Source organism: Megascapheus bottae, chromosome 8 (assembly GCF_031878675.1).
Source record: "Megascapheus bottae isolate mThoBot1 chromosome 8, mThoBot2.hap1, whole genome shotgun sequence".
Lineage (NCBI taxonomy): Eukaryota > Metazoa > Chordata > Mammalia > Rodentia > Geomyidae > Megascapheus > Megascapheus bottae.
In genome coordinates, this window is record NC_143516.1 from 41377615 (window position 1) to 41395905 (window position 18291).

At 40.1% G+C, this 18291-nt stretch overlaps 1 long non-coding RNA gene across 1 annotated transcript in view; it reads left to right on the forward strand.

Annotated features, from left to right (window-relative positions):
* The first annotated feature begins 643 nt into the window (after positions 1-643).
* Positions 644-18291, forward strand: part of LOC150059862 (uncharacterized) — a 219800-nt gene continuing 202152 nt past the window's right edge. The window contains exons 1-2 of the long non-coding RNA XR_016536412.1: positions 644-729; positions 6144-6224. This is a non-coding gene — a long non-coding RNA (uncharacterized LOC150059862). The remainder of the gene's footprint in view (positions 730-6143; positions 6225-18291) is intronic.

Genomic DNA, 18291 nt, shown 5'->3' on the forward strand with positions numbered 1-18291 from the left:
GAAAAAGAAAAACAAGAAGAAACGTGGGGGGAGATTCCACACAATTGTGAGTTATTAAACAAGAAATACTAGGGTTGAGAACCAACAGATTAAAAAGCCGGTGACTGTATCAATAAAAATATAATTTGTATCCAGTCTGTACCCAGTGCTGTCAGTATGTTTCTAGGAATGACCACAATGACAGAAGTAAAGTGGGAGAAAAAAAAAAGGAAAGAATCATAACATTAAAAAAAAAGGTGGAGGCAAAATGGCAAAAAAAGAACACATAAATATGAAAATGAAAATAGGTAGTAAAAAAGGGGGGGTATTCTTCAGTTTTTTGGGGGGGTTGATGGTCTAGGAAGCTTATGTCTCCACTAAATTTGGAATCCAAACACTTTAAAAAGTCTTTTTTCTCCTGTGATTTGGCTTTGTGGTTTTTCTGATCAGTTTGCTTGATTGGGCAGAAAAAAAAGCCGGTGGAGCCACCAGTGGCTTTGTTTACCAATAGCGTGGCCCCATCCAGGAAGAGGAACTTACGCTAGCCCTCGGGGGGTGGACATCTGGCTAAGCTGCCTCTTGGAAAAGCTTTGCCCTTTTGAGTGATGGCGCTGCCAGCACCACTTCTCAGGTTGCAGTTGGTTTGGCAGGGTCTTTGCCAGCAGTCAAGATGGCGCTGCTGTTGGCTGGTGGGGGAGGGGATTCCTTCCCAATGCTTTCCCGAGAGCAGAATTGGAAATGTCCACCAAGGTACTCACAAATTGCTGGGTTTTCTGGTTTCATGAAGCTGGCAGGTCTGTGCCACGGCCTGGTGAAGGCTCTGGGTTCACGCATACTCTGTGTGCCTCTGTCTGGAGCCCGCAGGTCTGCGCTGCTGAGAAGCACTGTCTGCTCTCGTGCTGGAGGGAAGCTTTGTCTCCGAGGTGGCTCTGAGCAGCTGGCACCGCTCCACACCGCCGATTTCCTGCCTTTTTCCTCCCTGACTGAGATCTCTGAGGTGCTAAAGCTTACATAGGATCAATCTTTGGGTATAAACTTTCCCCTATGATGCTAGAACTGGTATCCATTTAGAGTTTTTAACATATGATCATTATCACGATCATATTTTAAATGGAATTCAAACTCCGACCTTGCTTTTTAATGTTACACTATTTTCTTATGACAATTAACTTTAAATCTGGTTTTATATGCTTTATAATAGTTATATGAGTAAAGTTTAATTAATTTAATCCTTTTATTGTTAGAAAGTTTTATTATTTCCCAATTGTATATATTTGAACATTACTACTAGGGACCAAATTTTTGTGTGTCTCAGAATTCTCCCCTGGTTAAATTCCTAGAAGGGCTTGAGGCAATCAGGGGACACACTTTTGTAAAATATTGACATTTATTTCCATAATGATTTGGTATCCAATTGTACCTCTTCTGATGCCTGCCATATATGAGATTATCATGTTTTGTTAATATAACAGATAAAATAGATGCTTATTATTTATATTACTCTGCTTACACAGGAAATCAGAATTTTGTTGGTTATTGGGTTTGAGTGTTGGTAGTTTTGTTTCTTTTTTTGCCAATTATATTTACACACATTTTGCTCATTTTTGGAAATTGGCAGGGGTAGGTGTGAGTGTGTGTGTGTGTGTGTGTGTGTGTGTGTGTGTGTGTGTGTGTGTGTGTTTTAAGATGTGGGCTAGACAGTATTTCCATGTTTGCTACACTTCTTTGGAATATCTCAAGAATATCAAACTTCATACCAAACGTTTCTAGATTAAAATTTGTCCCTTCTATTTAATTCTATACAAATCTGTAAATTACTGAAAGGGAAATTTTACTGCATTGTAATTCTCACTGCCACTTGCCAAAGTTTATTCTACAGATCAGTAGACTTTGCCATGAGATCTACATTGTTTTCCTCTCCCTCTGTGACAATAAGAACTTTTATTTTCTCATTGAGAAGCAGTGAATGCTATTGCTTTATTGGGTTGGGGTGGGAGACAGAGAAAAAAAAATAAAACTCACTTGCCATCAAGTCACTTTTCCAAATGGGACTTTCCTGATGGGGCTTTTTTGAGTCTTACTCATTCTCTTCTTTCCTGGCTACCCCACCTCCTTCCTCTAATAATTTAGAGTTCTCTTTCCAGAAATATCAACCAGGCGGGTACAGTTTTTCAATGCTTCCTACTCAAGTGACGTAAAACACCCACAGAAATTTTCTGCTAATCCTGAGTTAAACAAACAACAATTTGTCAGCAAAGCTTCGAGGCCAGATCATGGGAGCCAAAATGCACATACACAATACATGATAACAAGGAGCTCATTGCTGTGTATGTTCTTGAGAAAGGCTCAAACCCCGTCAATATTGTCATTTAATATCACACACTGTTTTTTTTTCTTTTGAAACAAGGGCTGGAATTATATCTCAAAATAGCTGCAAATTTCTCAGAATTTATCATCACAAAAGAAGCAATTTGTAAGCTGTGATAGTGAAAGGGCAGTTTCCTCTCGGTCTTCATGATGCGCATATGAGGGTTTTGTTGTATTTACAGATGGTGTTTCTTTAGAAACATTGTATGTTTGGAAGAAATACAAAAAGCAAAACACATTGTGTCTCTGTTTAGGTTTGTGAGAGGCTCAGAGAGTCATGCCATGGTCTTTTCTGGGCTAGCCTCATTCCAGCAGTGTTACAAGGGCTCTAGACTGAAGACTCCAACAGACACGTTCTTATGAGTCTTCTTCCTGGCTGAATCCTACTTATTGCTTCAGTGTATAAAAAAACAGCAGGAAGAGTACAAAGCTGTGCAATGAACACAGTCTTTCCCTCCATGCTCCCTATTCCTGGAAGATTGCTGGATATTAACCCTTTCCCTTGTACTTCCACCCAGAGCTAAAGCGTTCCCATGTCCTAGGCATATGATCCAAGGCATACATTCAGGGACTCAGTACAGAAGAAGGAAGAGACCATCCTGATTAGAAGCGGGTGGTCAGAATTCCTGAAGTAACCTAGGATTATTGTCTCCTCACTGCATAGGTCAACCACATTGAAGATGGGCCTGAATGTGGTGCATGGCTGTGGGGTACCATTAGCACATGCAGAACTTGTTACAACTATTTCTGTTTAGTTGATTGCTTGTTACAGTTTGGCTCTGCAATGTCTCACAAAGACTAGGTTAAGGATGTGCTCCCCGGCTGTTAGTGCTATTGAAAGGGGGTGGAAAGTGGGCCTATATGGAGAAAGTAGGTTGCTGGGACCAGGTCTTGGAAGGATATATTTTCCTCCTGATATCCTTTCTATGTTTCCTGCCTACCATGAGGCAAGCAGCCTCCCCAGCCCCCAGGTTCCCAGCATCATGTTATTCATCTCCACCTTAGGCCCGAAGCAGTAGAGCAAGTTGAGCTTACAACCTCTGCAATATGAACCCAGATGAACCTCCTCTTCTTTCAGTTAATTCCTCTCAGGTATTTTTGTCACACGGACAGAAGGCTGACAACACTGATTCTCTGGAGAATCTAGACTCCTGACTGAAAGTGATTCAGCTGAAAGACAAAGCAATACACTGAAATGAGCTTAAGCAACAACAGTAATTTATATATAACTGAGCAATCTGAGGTTGGGATCGGTTTCTGATATGGCTGCAATCAGAGACTATAAAACATGACTCATTACAAGTTCCATCTCTTTGGGACATCTTCCTCATTGAGTAACTGTAATGTCCAGAGGCATCTGATGAGTCGCAGCCTACCAGCTTTCCATTCTCGGCAGGAAGAGAATACATTTCTCCAGGAGAGAAAGATTAGTACGACTTAAGAGTACTGAGGCTGGTCCAGATTGGATCAACTATTTACCCTTTCACAGAATGAATTAGATGTCTTGGAGCTACCACAAGAGCTGGAAGGTTCTGTCATCTAAAGAGAGGCTACCATTGATAAACAATCCAAAACGATCATACTCCCTATCATCATGGTGTGGTGGCAGAGCCTCTTAAGGCTTGTGGTCAGAAGAGCCATTTATAATCTGCCCCACCATCTTGCTTCTACCTTGGGCAAGACCACTTTCTAAGACACAGTTATTTCGGCTTCTCAATGAAAATAGTCATGTGCACACCATCATTTTATTGGGACCAGGATGCAAATGATACCAAAACAATTTGAATGTAGAGATTAATATTATTATCTTTTTCATCCCCAAGACGTGGTTGTGGCTAGGAAGACATCTGTTTACTTCAGCCTAGGTTGTAATTTAATTCACAAGGTTCTAAAAGAGAAAGGTGATTGCTTAATGCTCAAATGAAATAGCTGCTTTCCACCTACCCAGGTGTTCAGACAGTATATCTCCCTCCCACCTGCTTCACCCAAATGATGTAAAGAAGAGTTTGCTGGTTTCAGCTCCCTTATCATGATCATCAGAACATTGAGAGGCTTTTCTCTCCCAGGTGAGAGGCAGCTACCTTCACTCTCACGTGCTAGACTTCTATTTTTGGAGCCTTTTGGAAACTTGGACTATTGAAAAACTAAAGTATTTGAACCATTCATCTTTTCATCCCTAAAGAGTCTTCCCTCTTGTACCTCTGCTAAAGCCCCAGTCACACCTGCTGTTTATCTTGTGTTCCCATGGAGATGACTCTCCCTCCCAATTCACGGCATTTCCTTCGACACATCAAAGTGCAACTCGTAGAAGAAAGAAACAACACTTCTATTGTTAGGTGAAGGGTAAAGATGCCATTTCAAGTAGAAAACTACAACATCAGCTGAAATCCTTTTGAAGTCTAACACACTGAGTTGTCTAGATTTACAGGATTTTGGTGAAAGTTGAGCTGTCATTCTGATGAAGCCATCTCCTTCATGAACAGTATTTCTACAGAAGTTTTCAAAGTGAAAAGCTGACCAGCTGAGTTCACAAAGCATTTTCCCCTCAGGAGGATGCTATCTGCAAAGCTAACTGACCACTAAGTTTCCTGAACGCTACACTTTGCCACTTAGGTGTATTTTCTCCTTTTCTTCCTCAAAGTCACTACAGTTATTTTTATTTCAGAGTATTTTCTCCTTACTCACTTTTACAACTTTTTTCTTTTCTTCACTTGTCTTCTCTCCAAACTTCCTCTCTCTTAGCTTTACCTATCTAACTATATTCCAGAGACTTTTAGTAGCACACATAGAAACATTCATTGACCTTTCTGAGCCTTTCTTTGCTCAGCTCCTACTTCAGAGGATTATGTGAGAATTGAATGAATTGACATACATATGATATATATAGTCTAGTCTGTTATAGTTTATAATATATATAGTATGTATTTTTATATAGTCTATCTAGACTATATAGTTACATACAATATATCGTATATATGTGCTATATTTGTGTACTACATAGTACACATATATAGTACTATATGTTGTACACATATATAGTACATATATACTATATATTGTATAGAGAGTATACAACATATGGTATATAATCTGTATAAGCTATATAAACACACTATATATCATATATTTCTTGTATATATATATAGTTACACTTACATTAAAAACCATGGATAGGCATTGGTGGTCATGCCTGTAATCTTGGTTTGTTGGGAGGCTAAAATTGGGAAGAGCATGGTGTGAGGGAAGTCCAGAAAGAACAGATCGTGAAACTGCTTTATAATAGAGAGCTGGATGTGACAGTGAGCGCCTGTCACCCTGGCTCCAATGGGAAGCCAACCACAGGCTACACCTAGGCAAGTGTCAAGGTAGGAAGGAAACAACCAGCAAATAAGCAGAACTAGAGGTGTGGCTCAGTGGTAAAAGTGCCTGTTTAAGCAAATGTAAGGACATGACTCAACCCCACAGTACTGCCCACCCCTCAATGGAACTAGTTATTATTTGTTGATTGTCAAGCATGTACCGGGGACTTTATATTATATAATTTCATTTCACTCTCACAACAGGAAGATAATATCTATTATATAGATGGGAAAACTGAGGGTCACAAAGCTAGAGTTACTTATCTAAGAGCACTGTAATGCCAAGATTAAGACTCTAGCTAGATTCTGGGATCCATAGTCATCTGACAGCCTGTAAGACTCCTGCATGGAGTGGTTGTTGGCCCTCTCCTTCTCCAAATCTCTGAACTACATCTATCTCACCAGCAGCAGCCTGACAAGTGTCTTTCTTGTTTATAGAGGATTCAGTGTTCCAGTGAAAGCACCTAAGTGATCTCGTCCCATGACTCAACAAGCCCCATATCCGATGCCACCTCCAGGGTAAGCAGCCACTATCATTTCTTCCATTTTTGATCACTAAGTGGATTTTTTAGTGTTCGTTGTCAAGGACTCTTCCACCTGCCTTTTGCCTTTGGCTTTCCAGGGTCTTTTGCTCATGGTGGGAGTAGCGAGTTACCACTGCTCCACATGTTAAAGTACTGAGAGTTGTTGATGTGTTTCCTGGATACCATTCTGGCCGTTGTGATGAGTGGCCCTGCTTCCTTCTCCCTAAAGAGAAAAGAGTCAACAATATATTATTCATGTTTTATATCTTTGGTACAACTTAATAGCTGGCACATAGAAGATAATAAATACTACAAAAAAAGATGAATGATTGAATGATTGGAAGAAGCCATTCCCTAGACAATATCCAATGACAAATGAAGAAAATTAAAGTCTGGAATTGGCTCTTCAGAAAGCCCAGAAGATGATAGAACTTCCATTTCTTTCTAATGAGCAACTCCTTCATGGTAGTACATGAGTGGGCTTAGCAAACTGGATAATTATTGTTTGAAAAATGGCCATCATCTAGCTACATGGTAGTCAAGATAATGACAAACAGTCACCATGGTAAACATTTATAATCCTAGTACTCCAGTGGTTGGGGCTGGAAGATTGTGAGTTCAAGTACAACTTGGACTACTTTGTAACACTCCCTGCCTCACAAAATGAAAGGAAGACAATGGTAGTTGAACTCAGCAAGACTTGCTCTGCCAGGCCTCCCCTTCTGATAAGTGTTTTTCTCATCAGTCATTAGAAGTTTAATAACCTTTTTGACTTCTGTCAATTTTACAATTAACAGAAAATAACTTTTCTTCCAAATAAATGCCATTTATGAAAATTACTAACGTATTACCTGGCACATGTAGAATGTTCAATTGACTTGCTTTGTTTTTCCATTTTTTTAACTAAAAAGGATGTTATTAAATCATCAATTACCTAGGACCTCTGAAATTTCCTTTTTGGGAAAATAGATTATGGAATCAAGTCAGCCTTGCAAGTAATAAGGCAGAATGAAAACAAGATACTCACATGTCATCTTTAAAGAACTATATATCAACTATTAAAAATCATCAAATCTTTGGAAAGGAAGGTTGTGTCTATTTTCCTATAATCGTATATGGAAGCCTTGATGTCCTCCCATTTTATTCAGGAAAATAGACTACTGGGACAATTTTTCTGAGCTCTTGTCCATTACTCTTGTCTGGAGAAGGCTTGCCCTGGTGCACAACTTTATTCTATGTGTCTGTGATCTTACAGGCTTCCCTCAACTCTGTCTGTTCCCACCTAAAGTTCTAAAGCTGAACTCCTTTGGGCCACATTATTCTTCTACAGAAGGAAGTCCACTTGCCCAAGTCCTGAAGTATTTTCCTTTCATCCTGGGAGAGAATTAGTATTGTTACTGTCTCTGGCAGCATCTTTCTTGGACTAATAGCTGCAGGCTTTTCCAGCCTCCAAGAAACTTGGCAGGAATGCCTGGCAGCTTCCTAAACTTACTAGAAATACCAGAAGCCCACAGTTTGCATAATGCTAATTAAGCTTTCAGCCCATTCTCTAAACCCTTATAGTATTTACAGGATGAAGTAACTTAGAAACCATGTCTCACACAGAGATGGGCCAGGAAAGACACTTAATCTCAAACCACAAAATAAAACAAGGCCCTGGCCTTGTCCACAGGTAACCTTACTTACCAATGGTGTCCTGTTATGTTAAAAAATGGTCTAATTTTTTTTTTTTACCATTTCTTTATCACTTGCATTGCAAATCTTTCCAGCATCATATCATTTTCTAGTACCACTTCCAGAGGCACCTGCATTGATTTCTCTTCTTTGTTTTGGGAAGTATTTCGTTTTCACTGAGCCTTCAGCCCAGTAGGTGTGGTACTGTGGTATTCCGCCCCACCTCAGGGGTGTGGTGAGCGAGACCGGGCACCCTGTGCCAAATGGCTTCACCCACCCAAGGTGTGGTGCTATCTCCTATTGTTACCACATCTTGGAGTGTTTTTCATCTCTCACTACAAGTCATCCAAAAGGAAAACAGACTGGCTTTGTGCTTTTAACCTCACTTTTGACCAGCTTTCATTGCTAGTGCTAGTTATTTCTGTGGGGCTCCAAGATCAAGCTTTGTAATTTTCAGATTCTTACGTTCATTACTACAATGTGTTCTAAGACAGAAAATGATCAATGAAGAGATTGAAGGGGGGATGGGGCCCTTTTCTTTGGAAAGTCATGCATTTAGAGAGGGCTTAAGCTAAGGAATGAATATAGCCAATGTTCCCTTGAAAAAGTTTTTCCATAATTAACCTTTTGGATTTTCTTCTAATATGCCAATTTGATGCAGATTTGCTTACTGGATTTTAGTCCTGGATAAAATGCTGGGCATCAAGCTCCTTTGAGTTCTGAAGTTTCTACACCACATAGGTAGGGGTTCACTTTTGATGCATGTTCTGTCGTCAGGTCTTGGCAAAAGGCTCAAAGACAAACAGTGGCTAAATAGTGGTTTGGTCTAATCTACGCCCCAGTGCCAGGAAGGAGCTGAGTCTGCCCATCAGGTGGCCCCAGCCTTGAAATGAGCTTACTGTGTGAGTGCATTCGTTTTTAAGGGAAGGAGAAATAAGGGCAGCACAGGTACTTCCTTGGACTGGTTTTAGTTGGTGCAGTTGGAGAGTCAAAACAAATGCTGAATTATGCAGTGAATTCTGAGGCCTAGATTTCAAGGAGAAAGCAAAGAAAGCCCACATTAGAGTGAAGTAGAAGAGCCTTCCTGAGGACTGACAGCTGACAGTGCCCCCCAACCCCGCGCCACACCAACTTGCCTCTTCCTAAAAATGAATATAGCTTGATAAGGTTCTATATGAGAGCTTCGAAGGGTTTGATTTGAGAAAGTCACTCTACAACAGTCATTGATTTGCATGTTGGGAGATCTCATTGAGTATAATATCTCATTTCCCAATCTGTTATCACAAGTGCTCTGAAAAAAAAAAACCCACACAACTCAAGCCAGGAGCTGATGGCTCATACCTGTAATCTTAGCTACTCAGAGGGCTGAGGTCTGAGGATTGTGATTAGAAGCCAGCTTGGACAGGACAGTCTCTGAGATTTCTTATCTCCAGTAAACTAACAAAAAATCCAGAAGCAGAACTGTGGCTCAAGTGGTGGATTTTAGTATTGAGCCAAAGAAGCTCAAGAACAGTGTCCAGGCCCTGAGTTCAAGCCCCAAGACCAGTACAACACCACACACACACACGCACACACACACACACACACACAAACTCTATTGAGAAATAAAGCAAAGATACTATATCCATTGAAATGTATAAATTATTGTGGGGATTGATGGAAATATTAATGAAGACAAATCTCCATTAAGTAGGAAGAATCAGATGAGGATTTGCATTTTGCTCTATCAACTAAAGAATCTTCTAGGAGAGCTGGCATGGTGATGCATACCTGTAATTCCAGGTACATGGGTGGCAAATATGGGAGGATCCTAGTTCTAAGGATCACATCCTAGGGAAAAAATTTAATGTGATCCTCTCTTAACAAACAAGTAGGGTGTGGTGGTTCCTGTCTGTAATCTGGGTAACATCGGAGGTAGTGGTAGGGAGATTATCAACTGAGACTAGACTGCACTAAAAGCATGAGACTATATCAGAAAAATAACTAAAGCAAAAAGGACTGGGATATGGATCAAGTGATAGTACACTTTCTTAGCAACTGAAAGTTCCTGAGTTCAAATCCATCATTAACAAACCAAGTAACCAGCCATAATAGGCATAGTGATTTTTGCCTGTTATCCAGTATACGCAGCTCTTAGACAGCAGAGGAGAGGGATCCCAAGTTTGAGGCCAGTACAGAAACTATATCACAAGACCCTGTCTCAAAAAAACAATAAAAAAAATCCTTTATTATAGTAATCAGTAAACCATAGCCTAGGTCCAAAATCAGGCCCATGGCTTGCTTTGACATGGCCTGAGAGCAAAGAATGAGTTTTCTATTTTGTCATTGTTTGAAACATCAAAAGGATCATATTTCATGACAAGTGAAATTATGAAATTCAAATGTTGGTGTCCATAGTAAAGCTTTATTGGCACATAGCCACACCTAGTTGTTAAATGAATTGTCTAGGACTGCTTTGTGATATTGCAGCAAAGCTAAGCAGCTGTGACAGAAACCAGATGTGGCCCCGTGGCTGAATTGCTGCTGCTCAATGGGCCAAAGCTACAGTGACATGGTTATAAACTGACAGAGTTTTGGGTGCAATATGTATCACCTTTCTATATAAAAAAATAGTTTCAAGTATGACATAAAGTCATACTCCAGGACAGTATTATCAGATGAACATTTGATGATTGAAAAATTAATAACGCTAGTTAATAAAGGTATATGTGTTAGGTGCTGATAGCTCATGCCTCTAATCCTAGCTGCTCGAGAGCCTGAGACCTGAGGATCACGATTCAAAGTCAGTCTAGGCAAGAAAGTCTGTGAGACTTGTATCTTTTAATTAACCACTAGAAATCAGAAGTGGTACTGTGACTCTAAGTGGTACAGTGCTAACCCTTGAGTAAAAATCAATGTTAATAAATTCTTTAATAAAAAAACAAAGCTCAGGGACAATGTCTACGCCTCAAGTTCAAGCCCCACAACCGCAAAAACAAAAATCTTCCCCAAGTGATTACATTTTCATTAGTAATTCTGTTAAAAAATAAACCCAATTACTATAATACTTGGAAATTATGTTTTAAAATTATAATTTTCTCTCATTATATACGTATTATATAATAAAACTTATTTTTGTTTCTGTCCCGCAAATCCTAAACATTTATTTTCTGGTTCACCAAGAACATTGATTAATTCCAGCTCCGTAATAAGATACCTTTCCTTCCCCCTTCTCATTCCTTCCTCTTTCTTTTTCTCTTCTCTCTCTTTTTCTCCTTCTTGCTTTCTTTTCCTTCTCTCCCTTCCTCCCTAACTGTCTCTCTCTTTCTCTCTCCCACCTTCCTTTCTCTATCGGGTTTTCACACTTTGGACACTTGCTCAATTGATGCTCTATCACTTGAGCCTGGCTTTCTGTGTTTTGTTTTATGCTGGTCCTGAGCCTTGAACTTGGGGCCTGCTTTCCTGAGCTTTAGTCAAGGATAGTACTCTACTATTTGAGCTACAAGTCCACTTCCAGATATTTTTGGTGCTTAATTAGAGGTAAGAATATCAGGGATTTTCCTATCTAGGTTGGCTTTGAACTGTGATCCTCAGATCTCAGCCCGCTGAGAAACTAAGATTATGGGTGTGAATCATTGTTGCCTGGTTCCAGCCTGGCTTTTTGCTTGTTAATTGGTCATAGAGTCTTGTGGAATTTTCTGCCAGGAGTGACTTCATATTGCCAATCTTCAGATCTCAGCCTCCTAGATATTTAGCATCATAAGCACAAACCACCAGTTCCAGGCTATGATACAGCTTTATACTTGATAATATAGTTTAGGATTTATTAAGTGTTGTGTATGTGTGTACTTTCTACCACCTTAGCTATTTTTTTATAGTCACCTTGTGAGATAGTGTCATTTTTAGCTAAGTTTGTTCTGTGTAATAAATTCACACAGCTGATAGAAGTTGACAGAGCTACCCTACCTATCTTTTGGAAAGCTTTCCAAGTTTGAAAATGTGCATTGCATTTGTCACAGATACTGCTGGGATATACAGTCAGTAGAACAAGAGAAAGGCCCTGATTTGATAATTTTGCCTTAGAAGAAGAAGCACATTAATGAATCTAGGAAGAAAAAGGTCCTTGGTACAAGGTACAATTGAGACTGTAAGTCCGGCTTCCTGATCTGGGAGACATAACCACGTCAACCATAGTCATGTAAGGTTCCAACACTTGATTCTACTGATCGACTCATTCATTTTGCCTGGGTGCTGTGAGTTGAATAGTGTCTCTCCATCCCCTTTCCTGCCAAAAGATGCGCAAATCCTTATCTGAAGATGGTATGGATAGGATTCTTATTGATCTGTCTTTACAGAGAGAATCCAGTCCAAATACAGTTCTGGGATATAATCCAGTAGGGCCTGTGTTGAGCTACACAGATTTTTGGTGCTTAATTAGAGATAAGAATATCAGGGATTTTCCTGTCTGGGCTGGAATCAGACACATGGAGAGAGAACATAATGTGAAGACACAGGGAAGGGAGCATGGCATCTAAGAGACAAGGAATGCCTGCCTGTGGTTCCCCAAAACTTCAAAGAATACAATACAACGGATTCTCCCTCACAGCCTTCTGAAGACTTCAGTCTGGCTGATGCCTTTAATTGGGACTTCTGGCTTCTGAAACTATGAGACAATAAATCAGTACCTTGCTGTCATTTAAGCCAGCCAGTTCACAGTGCTTTGTTGCAGCAACCTGCTATATACACATATCACAGCCTTTCTGTCATGGCAGGAGGGCTGCTTTGGTGTAGGAGGGCGCACTGAATTGCCTAGCAGTGATGACCCGTGTAGATCTTCCCTCTAGATGGACAATCCTGCCTCAGTGGCTGGAATGACCAGCTGAAACCTGTATGTAGAAACAGCCTCCATGAGCCCCTCGTGTGACCCTGAGTAGCCATGTCACTGTGGTCTTAGTCAGACTCCAGTTCTCTGCATGCTTGGGGTTTGCCCATGTCCCTGGACTTCCTGACCACATTTCCTCATACTGCTCAGAAGATCAGTGGTTGGTTAACAGAGCAGAATGAATTTTAAAACAAATAATAAGGAAGAAGATAGCTTTTCGGCTTTCTAGTTTGGGAAAGAATCATTGGGTACAAGGCGAAGAATTAGGCCTATGTAGGTTCTAGTACTGTCCAAGCTGTTCAGCCAGTGAGAGCACAAACAAGTCAATCCCAGACACAGGAGTTCGAAGCCAGCCCAGCATCACGCCCCATTGCTCCCCCATGCTGTGGGAGTTGTTCTGGGCTTTTAGCTGACTTATACATAGTCACAAAGATGAACTTCATCAAAAGACAATTGTGTTGGATGGTGGCTAAAAATTGCGATATTGGTCTGCAGAACTGTATTCATTTGGGGAAACTTTTGAGCATTTCAAAGCCCACTTAACAATTCATACCATTTTTAACGCACTTATTTGGCTCATTTTTCTAGAACTTTAACTAGGGTTCTCCTAAGCATGGTCAGTGTGGAAAAGCAATAAATAGGACTCTTTATTATTCTTCACCATTTGATGCTCAAATTTGAGTTTCTAGCTTGGCATGAAGAGATCTTTTTCATGGGTCTGCCATAGATGCAAGGGAAGAGAGTTCCTTTTTATTTTCCCTACCCTGTTAGCATAAGCAAGGCAAGTGTCTACCTCCAACCTTGGAATGTGTTTTAAAATACCAAGAGCCAAGCCAAATTTCAAGTTGCAAGGTCCTGGAGTATTTATGAATACATTTTTGTTGTAGCTACTCTTGAATGTCACTTTAGGTAGACAAATTAGCCATACGCAGATTTCTAGATTTTTCAACATAGTTTGGTGTATTCCAGAAGCCTAAACATTTAAAGCACCTAAAATACTTATAGTAACAGCATGTTCAAAAGTATAGAACTGAGGGCTGAATGGAATGCATTGCTAGTCATGCATGATCTTCTTTTCTGGAGGGAGAACAAGCAATTCTGGGAAACACAAGACCTGAATTTGTCAACCCTTTTGTCATCCCAAAATGCAGGTAGCAAGAGTCTACCTGTCCCTTTCCAGCCAAGGTAGAGCTGTGACTCACCTCATGGGTGAACTGTGCATTTCCCTCTCTGCTTTCCCTCTCCCTCTTCCTGCTAATATGAATGAGGAGGTGAATCCCAGGGGGAAAGGAGCAGAGACGGGGGCCCTCAGTAAAGGTGATACAAGCAGAATCAGATGCAAAACTCTGGTATCACTAAGGCAGCTGTGGAAGTCAAGATCCAAGACTATGTTAACGAGGCAAGAAGTAATACAGTTGGGGAACTGCCCCTGAGACAGACAGGAAGGAGCTGACTCTGCCCTCAGTCCTCCACTCAAGAGTACTTCAGTAAACCCTTTCCCAGCTTGGGCTTCTACTGCTTCTCTGTAATGAAAGGGCCTGGGCTAGCATTCTCCAGAGTGTTCTCTCTCTCTCTCTCTCTCTCTCTCTCTCTCTCTCTCTCTCTCTCTCTCTCTCTCTCTCTCTCTCTCTCTCTCTCTCTCTCTCATTCTATGACAAAAAGAGAAAGGGAGAGAGGGAGGGAGAGAGAGAAGGTGCACACAAAGTGGGCAATGGGATGAGACTGGCAGTGAATAGATTAGTGAGTTTTGAGTTAGTTTTCAAAAAAAAAAATAGTAACACATTATGCACTATGGATTTCTTACCTGGGGCTAACCATTTAGCATGGATGATTTCATTTAGTCTGAAATCCCATGAGAGAAATACTATTGTTACTATTTTACAGATGAAAACAACAAAATTGAGGCTTTGAAACTGTAGTAGACTGGCCCTGTCTTTCTCCTTCCCTTCCTCCCGTTATTCATTTCTTCCTCTCTCCTTCCCTCTTCCTCCTTCCTTTCATAAGTAAAGAATTGGCTTGGAAATTTGGAGGCTGACAATTAAAATCTTCAGCCCAGCCGGTTTAGAGACCCAGGGAAGAGCCGAGTGTAAAAGTAGTCTAGAAGCACCATTGTTTCTCAGGGGACTTCAGTCTCACTTGCTCTTGGAATCTTCAGTTGATCAGATGAGGCCCACCCATGTGATGGGAAATAACGTGCTTCACTCAGGACTACTGATTTAAATGTTTATTATAGATGGAAGAAATGAGAAATTTCTTCATGGATTGGTGTTTCACCAAATATCTTTGCTCTGTGGCCTAGCTTCATTGACATATCAAATCAATCATCACAGAATAAAGTATCCTCAAAGTCAAGGCCACATGATTCAACTATAAAATAAATCCAGGATTTGAACTTAATCGCTAGAGCCCAAGCTGCTATGTGCACAATGGCTCAACTTCTGATTTGCCACTTGTCTCAGTGAAACCACACAGCTTTTAGTCTGCCCACCCACTAAGAGGGCAGAAATGCACATGAAAGCTCATAGCACCATGTTAGCTCATATCAGTAACTTTGCTATTTAGAATCTTTTGTCCTCTTCCTTTTGTTTAAGATAATGCTTTGGGGAAAGCGAATTACCATAACCAGATGTAGAGGGCCAATTTAGAACTGAGTTGTAAAATGTGAATTCTTCCAAGATTTTAGAGTCTAACTTCTAGGAATTTTATGTTACAAATGGATAAAGTATAGTGATAGTGATACTATTCTAATATTGCTTAAAAGCTAGAATAAGAAACAGCACAAGGTAGTTACTAACAAGACGACTCATAAGAAAATGAAATGATGACTAATTCAGATTATGGACTCCTAGACAGTTACTAAAACAAATGAATCAGATGATTGTGGAAAGACCCTAGGTACATTAAATGATGAAAGCAATATGTCCAGCACACTTAAAATACTTGCATTTTGATTATTTTAAAGAGACGCTAAGTGTGTATACTGATAAACAGAAGAGTGCCAATGTAAATAGAATTAAGTTAGTTTCTCTGGAAAGTGAGAATAGAAGAGAGAAAGGAGAAAGATTACTTTATGGGGCAGTATATACACTTTCACATTTCCTGTATGTGTTAAAATGATTTTGCCGTGTATTTTAAAACAATTTTATATTCATGTAAAAACTGACAAAAAAATCGCACAAGATACAGTGGCTATTCCCTGTAAAACTAGCTACACAGGAGGCTGAGATAGGGAGGATGTTAGTTCAACTCCAGTCCCCTATCAAAGTTCTCAGCCAAAATAGCTGAGTGGAACATGGAATACCTGTCATATAAGAAGAGGGATATCTAGGCTGGAACCGGCACAAAGTGAGACCCTATCTAAAAACTAACAGAATTGTGAAGTAACTTTTCTCCTTCCTCTCTTCTATTCTCACTTTCCAGAGAAACCAACAATCCTATTTACATTGGCACTCTTCTATTTATCAGTATATACACATAGTGTGGCTCAAATGCTAGAGCAGCTATCTTGTAAGTATGAGGCCTTGAGTTCAAGTCTCAGTGCTACAAATCAATCAATCAATAGATAAGTAAATAAATGCCAAATAAATGTTGTTTTGAAATATGAGAATGTTGTTGAATGGCTAGTGTTGTAGGTATCCCAGAAAAAAAATTCAGGAATATGACAGGTCATCATTAACCATATTCACTATGTTCTACATGAATTCTCTTGAATTTTTATTTCCTATGTATGACACTAAAATTCTATATCTTTATCCATTACCAAATTACTTTTGAGAGCTATCAAATAAACCAAAAATTTTGGCCTTATTTTTTGTTTTAATATTGCTTTTCTCTTCCTTGTACTGTGGGATCTATATTAATTTATACACTTCTGATAAAGAAGTTTTTAGGCAAATGATTGAGAAAAAAATATCTCCTAGAGCTTTTGAGAAGCTGAGATTGCTTTGTTATCTGGAGATATTTGGGGAGGATATGTGAACAGGTTTCTTGGCTCATGGACAGGGCCTACTGTCCAGGAAAGTGCTTCACAACAGTTCCTGACAAATCCATGTCTGGAAATGCCACCTGCCAGAACACTGGGCCTTGCATTCCAACAACTAATTGGTGTTGGGGGAGGGAGAGGTGGGAACTGGCAAGATGCAGTGGAAAACAAGACCCTCTTGGGCGTTCTGGCTTTCTGTTAATAGGACCTGCAGGATAATCATGCCTAGAAATACTGGAGTTTCAGGTCACAAAATTCCTCCAGTAACAAAAGAAACATACATTTATTCTTCCTTTGGGATAGGAGAGCTACTGTAAAGGCATTTTTCTCTTCTCTAGAAGGATATAACATGGGACTGCAGGCAAAGACTTTCTTGACTCCCAACTCTCTGAAGAACTTTCAGAACTTTCTACCAATATGGAGCAAATCTTTGAGACGTCAACCTATGGGAGCTGGCATTAGTTAGCAACTGTTAGGTTTCCCAAGGGCAGTGGCTGCCCTCACCATCTCTTTGTGTAGTAGTAGCCCATCGCCCAATAGCTCTTTGTCTCGGGACACGGTGTGGTATGTACTGGTAAATTGAACAAGTTCATCTACTTCAGCTTGTTCTGTCTGGAAAGCATTTATGAGTCATACTCAATTCTGGTACTTCCTTCTTTTTCTTGCTCTAGGTATCAAGTCCAGAACTCAAAGCATGTCTTACAAGGCCTCTTCTCCTGGCTGGTGGTCAGCCAGTTGTGCTGGTTCCACCATGAGGTTGTTGACAGTCAGCCAGAGCTGAGCCTTTCTAAGTTGCTCAATGTTTAGAGCATCAGTCTGGTTCCTACCCACCTCTCAGACTCGCCTCTGGCTCACCACCCCTGGAGTTATATTCTTACTTTCTTTGATTTTCTTGATGTGCTAGATTTCATGGCCCCTTAGTCCCCACCTAGTCTAACTCTGCTGGGAGTTGTCCCAAGTTTATCCCCCCACCCTGTTACTCTTAGAGCTGAACTTGCTCCTATTTTGCTTATCTCAAGGCTCCCTTGAAAGCATAGCTCCAAATAAATTAAGAAATCCCTTTCACAGGGTCCCTAAGTACACTATAGTTTTCTTTATATATTGCTTATAACTTTAATAAAATGATTATTTGAGTAATTGCTTACAGTAGGCTATATAATGCCAGGAGATTTATAGCATCAATATTTTCTGCTGTTGTTGCTTTCTTCTTCACCTCCTTTGATGCCTTCTCCTCCTTCTCCTCCTTTTCCTCCTCCTCCTCTGCCTTGTTCATCTTCTTGGCCTACTTATTTTTGTCTTTTTTTGCCTTCTTTTCTTTTGTATTGGGGCTTGATCTCAAGGTTTGTGCTTACTAGGCATGTGCTCTGCCACTTAAGATACATCTCTGATAATTTTTGCTTTTGCTGTTTTTTTAATAGAGTCTCTCTCTTACCCTAGCTGCCATGTACTGTTTTCCTACTATTTACATTTCTCATGTATCTGAGCTGGCAGATGCATACTAGTATGCATATCTTTATTTATTTATTTGTTTGTTTGATTGATTTG